The sequence below is a fragment of the Rattus rattus genome, chromosome X, assembly GCF_011064425.1.
Source record: "Rattus rattus isolate New Zealand chromosome X, Rrattus_CSIRO_v1, whole genome shotgun sequence".
NCBI classification, from domain to species: domain Eukaryota; kingdom Metazoa; phylum Chordata; class Mammalia; order Rodentia; family Muridae; genus Rattus; species Rattus rattus.
Genome location: NC_046172.1, coordinates 1,135,585 through 1,143,075, shown reverse-complemented (window position 1 = coordinate 1,143,075; position 7,491 = coordinate 1,135,585).

The following is a 7,491-nucleotide window of genomic DNA, read 5'->3' as shown; positions in this document are numbered from 1 at the left end:
CCCTCCCCCCATTGCCGCCCTCCCCCCAACAGTCTGGTTCACTGGGGGTTCAGACTTAGCAGGACCCAGGGCTTCCCCTTCCACTGGTGCTCTTACTAGGATATTCATTGCTACCTATGAGGTCAGAGTCCAGGGTCAGTCCATGTATAGTCTTTAGGTAGTGGCTTAGTCCCTGGAAGCTCTGGTTGCTTGGCATTGTTGTACATATGGGGTCTCGAGCCCCTTCAAGCTCTTCCAGTTCTTTCTCTGATTCCTTCACCAGGGGTCCTATTCTCAGTTCAGTGGTTTGCTGCTGGCATTCGCCTCTGTATTTGCTGTATTCTGGTTGTGTCTCTCAGGAGCGATCTATATCCAGCTCCTGTCGGTCTGCCCTTCTTTGCTTCATCCATCTTGTCTAATTGGATGGCTGTATATGTATGGGCCACATGTGAGGCAGGCTCTGAATGGGTGTTCCTTCTGTGTCTGTTTTAATCTTTGGTGTGTCTATCTTCTTTTGTGTTAGTTGAAAGAAGATTACTTTCTTGTCTGTTTAGAGTGCAGTTTCCCTCCTTGTGTTGGAGTTTTCCATTATTACTTTTTGTATTACTTTATTTGTGTAAAGATATTGTGTAAACTTGGTTTTATCATGAAATATCTTCATTTCTCTATCTATGATAATGGATAATTTTGCTGGATATAGTAGCCTGGGCTGGCATTTGTGCTCTCTTAGGGTCTGTATGACATCTGCCCAGGGTCTTCTACCTGTCATAGTCTCTGTTGAAAAGTCTGCCCTTATTGATTTGTCCTTATATATTACTCAGCCTATTTCTCTTACTGCTCTTAATTTTCTTTCTTTGTTTAGTCCATTTGGTGTTTTGACTATTATGTAATGGGAAGGATTTATTTTCTTGTCCAATCTATTTGGAGTTCTGTAGGCTTCCTGTATGCTTATAGGCATCTCTTTCTTTAAGTTAGGGAAGTTTTCTTCTATAATTTTGCTGAAGATATTTACTGGCCCTTTACTTTGATAATCTTCGTTTTCTTCTATACGTATTTTCCTTAGGTTTGATTTTCTCATTGTGTCCTGGATTTCCTGGATGTTTTGGATTAGGACCTTTTTGCACTTTATATTTCCTTCAATGGTTGTGTCAATGTTTTCTATGATATCTTCTGCCCATGAGATTCTCTCTTTTATCTCTTGTATTTTGTTGGTGATGCTTGAATCTACTGATCTTTTTCCTAGGTTTTCTATCTCCAGGGTTGTCTTTCTTTGTGATTTCTTTATTGAATCTATCTCCATTTTTAGATCCTAAATGGTTTTGTTCAATTTCTTCACCTATTTGGTTGTGTTTTCCTATAATTCTTTAAGGGATTTTTGTGTTTCCTCTTTAAGGACTTCTACCTGTTTACCTTTGTCGACTTGTATTTCTTTAAGGGAGTTATCTATGTTCTTCTTAAAGTTCTCTATCATTATCATGAGATGTGATTTTAAATCAGGATCTTGCTTTTCTGGTGTGTTGGAGTATCCTGGACTTGCTATGGTGAGAGAACTGAATTCTGAGGAATCCAAGTAGCCTTCGTTTCTGTTGTTTATGTTTTTGGACTTGCCTTTTGCCATCTGGTTATCTCTGGTGTTAGTTGGTCTTGTTGTCTTTAACAGTGGCTTGACTATCCTGTAAGTTTGTGTGTCAGCATTCCTAGGAGACCAGCTCTTTCTCAGCGTGATCTGGGCAAAGAGGGCTATGGCTCAGGGTCAGCTCCTTGTGCAGACCAAAATCAGAAGGATCCTGTCTCAGGCTGCTCCTTGACCCCTCTGTCCTGAGGGCTCCAGGCATGTCCCTTTGAACAGAAGTGGTGCTCTCAGTTGTGCTCTCAGGTGTGTCAACACTCCTGGGAGACCAGCTCTCTCCTAGTGGAATCTGAGCACAGAGTGCTGTGGCCTCTAAAAGCTTTCAAATGGTAATGACTGCACAGAATCAAACTCCTACAAAGAGAGAAACTACAGGTGAGTTCTAATGTGCTACACTTTCAATTACACATTTCTTGAAAGTTTTAAACTTTATAGTGAAACCTTATGAAAATGTTTATTCCAGTGTGTATGTACTCTGTATTTATATAAATAAACTTCAAGTTCAAGTATCCTTCAAGAATATAGATAACATATATTGTTTCCTTGCCAGAATCTCAGCTCACAAATAGCAGAGATAGTCACAGCCAATGTCAAATGTGGCTCTGAGATTTATATTAATTGTTATTAACCAGAATGTTCAATTGGCAAATGGTTTATATTTTGGGTCATACACTTTTTTAATTTATAAAGAATTATGCTAAATTCTGGCATTGTCATTTGTTGATTCTTTTAGTTCTCTTATTTTTTGAAATAATAATTTCCCTTATGCAAACAGATAACTGTAGTCCTCACCTCTTATCAAGGAAACTCTTTGTGATTGAGAATGCTTGGGACATAAAGAATGGAAATATTAGGAGGTGCTGCCTTGTTGCAGTAGGTCTTGTTGGAGGAAGTATGTCACTAAGAGAGTGTGCTCAAGCTGTGCTCAGTGTACCACTCAGTCTCCTTCTATTGCCTGTGGATCCAGATGTAGAAATCTCAGCTCCTTCTCCATCACCATGTCTGCCTACATGCTGCTATTCTTCCTACCATGACAATAATAGACTAAACCTCTGAAACTATAAGCCAGTCCCAATTAAATGTGTTGCTTTATAAGAGTTTCCATTGTCATGATATATGTTCACAGCAACAATATCCTAAGACAAGTTGCATCTGCAATAATTACCTATGTATAGTAAACAATAGTTTATTTTTTAATATTAGCTGCTGTGCTGTTCATTGTTTGGATCTGCTAAGTAACTGAGAATATACAAAATAATAACATTTTATCTCTATTAGTTCCTATTTTATGAGTTTATGGTTTGTATATGCTTGGGCCATGAAGTGGCATCTATTAGGAAGTGTGACCTTGTTGGAGTATGTGTATCACCATGGGTGTGGACTTTAGCACCCTCACCATCGCTGCCTGAAAGCCAGTCTTCCAGTAGCAGCCTTCAGATGAAGATGTATAACTCTCAGATCCTCCTGCACCATGCTTCCATGTTCCCACCTTGATGATAATGGACTGAACCTCTGAATCTGCAAGCCAGCACCAATTAAATGTTGTCTTTTATAAGAGTTGCCTTGGTCATGGTATCTGTTCACAGAAATAATTCCATAACTAAGACAAATAGCTTTATAAAATATATTGCCTCTCTTTTATTAATTGTTATACAGGGAGAGGATTGATGTACTAAAATCAAAATAAATGCATGGTTTCCCTCCTTCATTATATCCTGATAGTGGACAAAAGTTCTTTAGTATATTGGGGACTTCTGATTTAAAGATATTTGATGTACTTTTTTATTCTGATAACTAGCCTATTTGAAGGTCAATTTGTTTTGTCTTTGACCAAAGAAGCCTTTTTAAAGGTGGATGTTCACCCTCTTTAATTGATTTGTTTATCATAAATGTGATTCTCCCTCTTATGAAATTTGTTTGAGGTTATCTACACAATCATTTTATGTCACATATATTTCTGTCAAGGCCTTTATTGCCAATTTAAACACCTTACTCCTTTTGCATAAAACAATGATGTGATGTCCAGATTAACACAATCACCATCACATGGCAATGTGTTAGAAATATAAATTCATAGATCTCATACCAAAGATCCCGAATCATGTAATCTGGAGGTAATGATCATCAATGTATTTCTTTTTCGTTTATTTTTCCCATTTTTATTAACTTGGGTATTTCTTATTTACATTTTGATAGTTATTACATTTCCTGGTTTCCTGGCCAACATCATCCTAACCCCGTTCCCTCCCCTTCTCAATGGGTGTTCCCCTCCCCATCCTTCCCCCTATAACTCCCAGTGAATCACATTCACTGGGGGTGCAGTCTTGGCAGGACCAAGGGCTTCCACTTCCACTGGTGCTCTTACTAGGCTATTCATTGCTACCTATGCAGTTGGAGCCCAGGGTCAGTCCATGTACAGTCTATGGGTAGTGGCTTAGTCCCTGGAAGGTCTGGTTGGTAGGCATTGTTGTTCATATGAGGTCTCAAGCCCCTTCAAGCTCTTTCAGTCCTTCTTCTGATTCCTTCAACAGGGGTCCCGTACTCAGTTGAGTGTTTTGCTGCTGGCATTCGCCTCTGTATTTGCTGTATTCTGGCTGTGTCTCTCAGGAGTGATCTACATCTGGTTCCTGTCAGCCTGCACTTCTTTGCTTCATCCATCTTATCTAGTTTGGTGGCTGTATATGTATGGGTCACATGTGGGGCAGGCTCTGAATGGGTGTTCCTTCTGTCTCCGTCCTAACTTTGCCTCCCTATTCCCTGCCAAGGGTATTCTTGTTCCCCGTTTAAAGAAGGAATGAAACATTTGCATTTTGGCCATCCTTCTTGAGTGTCATGTGTTCTGTGCATCTAGGGTAATTCGAGCATTTGGACTAATATCCACTTATCAGTGAGTGCATACCATGTGTGATTTTTTGTGATTGGGTTACCTCACTCAGGATGATATTTTCCAGTTCCATGCATTTGCCTATGAATTTCATAAAGTCATTGTTTTTGATAGCTGAGTAATCCATTGTGTAGATGTACCACATTTTCTGTATCCATTCCTCTGTTGAAGGGAATCTGGGTTCATTCCAGCTTCTGGCTATTATAAATGAGACTGCTATGAACATAGTGGAGCATGTGTCTTTGCTATATGTTGGGGCATCTTTTGGGTATATGCCCAAGATAGGTATAGCTGGGTCCTCAGGTAGTTCAATGTCCAATTTTCTGAGGAACCTCCAGACTGATTTTCACAATGGTTGTACCAGTCTGTAATCCCACCAACAATGGAGGAGTGTTCCTCTTTCTCCACATCCTCGCCAGCATCTGATGTCACCTGAGTTTTTGACCTTAGCCATTTTGACTGGCGTGAGGTGGAATCTCAGGGTTGGTTTGATTTGCATTTCCCTTATGAATAAAGATGTTGAACATTTCTTTAGGTGCTTGTCTCAGCCATTCAGGATTCCTCAGCTGTGAATTCCATGTTTAGCTCTGAACCCCACTTTTTAATAGGGTTATTTGTCTCCCTGCAATCTAACTTCTTGAGTTCTTTGTATATTTTGGATATAAGCCCTCTATCAGTTGTAGGATTGGTAAAGATCGTTTCCCAATCTGTTGGTTGCCATTTTGTCCTAACCACAGTGTCCTTTGCCTTACAGAAGCTTTGCAGTTTTATGAAATCCCATTTGTCGATTCTTGATCTTAGAGCATAAGCCATTAGTGTTTTGTTCAGGAAATTTTCTCCAGTGCCCATGTGTTCGAGGTTCTTCCTCACTTTTTCAATTAATTTGAGGCTTTCTGGTTTGATATAGAGGTCCTTGATCCACATGGACTTAAGCTTTGTACTGGGTGATAAGTATGGATTGATTTAGATTCTTCAACATGCTGACCTCCAGTTAAACCAGCACCATTTGCTGAAAATGCTATCTTTCTTCCACTGGATGGTTTTGGCTCCTTTGTCAAAAATCAAGTGACCATAGGTGTGTGGGTTCATTTCTGGGTCTTCAATTCTATTCCATTGGTCTATCTGTCTGTCTCTGTACCAATACCATGCAGTTGTTATCACTATTGCTCTGTAATACTGCTTGACTTCAGGGATAGTGATTCCCCCGGAAGTCCTTTAATTGTTGAGGATAGTTTTAGCTATCCTGTTTTTTTCGTTATTCCAAATGAATTTGCAAATTGCTCTGTCTAACTCTATGAAGAATTGGATTAGTATTTTGATGGGGATTGCATTGAATATGTAGATCGCTTTTGGGAAATGACCATTTTTACTATTTTAATCCTGCCGATCCATGAGCACGGGAGATCTTTCCATCTTCTGAGGTCTTCTTCAATTTCTTTCTTAAGAGGCTTGATGTTCTTATCATACAGATCTTTCACTTGCTTGGTTAAAGTCACACCGAGGTATTTTATATCATTTGGGACTATTATGAAAGTTGTCATTTTGATAATTTCTTTCCCAGCTTGCTTCTCTTTTGTGTAGAGGAAGGCTACTGATTTATTTGAGTTAATTTTATACCCAGCCACTTTGCTGAAGGTGTTTTTCAGGTTTAGTAGTTCTCTCGTGGAAATTTTGGCATCACTTATATATATATAATCATATGGTCTTCAAATAGTGATACTTTGACATCTTCCTTTCCAATCTTAACTTTGGTCTTCTTTTGTTTTCTGATTGCACAGGTTAGGACTTCAAGAACTATATTGAATAAGTAGGGAGAGAGTGGGCAGCCTTGTCTAGTCCCTTGATTTTAGTGGGATTGCTTCAAGTTTCTCTCCATTTTGTTTAATATTAGCTACTGGTTTGCTGTATATGGCTTTAAATTGTTAAGTTATGAGCCTTGAATTCCTGTTCTTTCCAGGACTTTTGTCATGAAGGGTTGCTGAATTTTGTCAAATGCTTTCTCAGCATCTACTGAAATGATCATGTGGTTTTGTTCTTTCAGTTTGTTTATATAGTGGATCACGTTGATGGTTTTCCATATATTAACCCATCCCTGCATCCCTGGTATAAAGCCTACTTGATCATGATGGATGATTGTTTTGATATGCTCTTGGATTTGGTTTGCAAGAATTTTATTGAGTATCTTTGGGTCGATATTCATAAGGGAAATTGTTCTGAAGTTCTCTTTCTGTTGTTGGGTCTTTGTGTGGTTTAGGTATAAAAGTAATTGTGGCTTCATAGAAGGAATTCAGTAGTGCTCCATCTGTTTCAATTTTGTGGAATAGTTTGGATAATATTGGTATGAGGTCTTCTATGAAGGTCTGATAGAATTCTGCAGTGAACCCATCTGGACCTGGACTCTATTTTGGTTGGGAGACTTTTAATGACTGCTTGTATTTCTTTAGGAGTTATGGGGTTGTTTAAATGGTTTATTTGTTCCTGATTTAACTTGAGTACCTGGTACCTGTCTAAGAAATTTTCTATTTCCTCCAGATTTTCAAGTTTTGTTGAATATAGGCTTTTGTAGTAGGATCTGATCATTTTTTGAATTTGCTCTGGCTCTGTTGTAATGTCTCCCTTTTCATTTCTGATTTTGTTAATTTGGTCTTCTGGTTAGTCTGGCTAAGGGTTATCTATCTTGTTGATTTTCTCAAAGAACTAGCTTTTGGTTCTATGGATTCTTTGTATCGTCCCTTTTATTTCTACTTGGTTGCTTACAGCTCTGAGTTTGACTATTTCCTGCCCTCTACTCCTCCTTAGTGTCCCACGCACGACTTCCCGCCGGCAAGGAGCACGCGAGACATAGAAATTCTTACTATGAGTGACTTTTATTTCTGTCTATTCCTCTCTCATGGTGGAAGCCCCGCTTGCGCCGCCAGGCGCACTCTATTTATCCCCCGTGTACGCACCCACACCTGATTGGTTGCTTACTCATGACCTCATCAGGTACGCCCCGGAA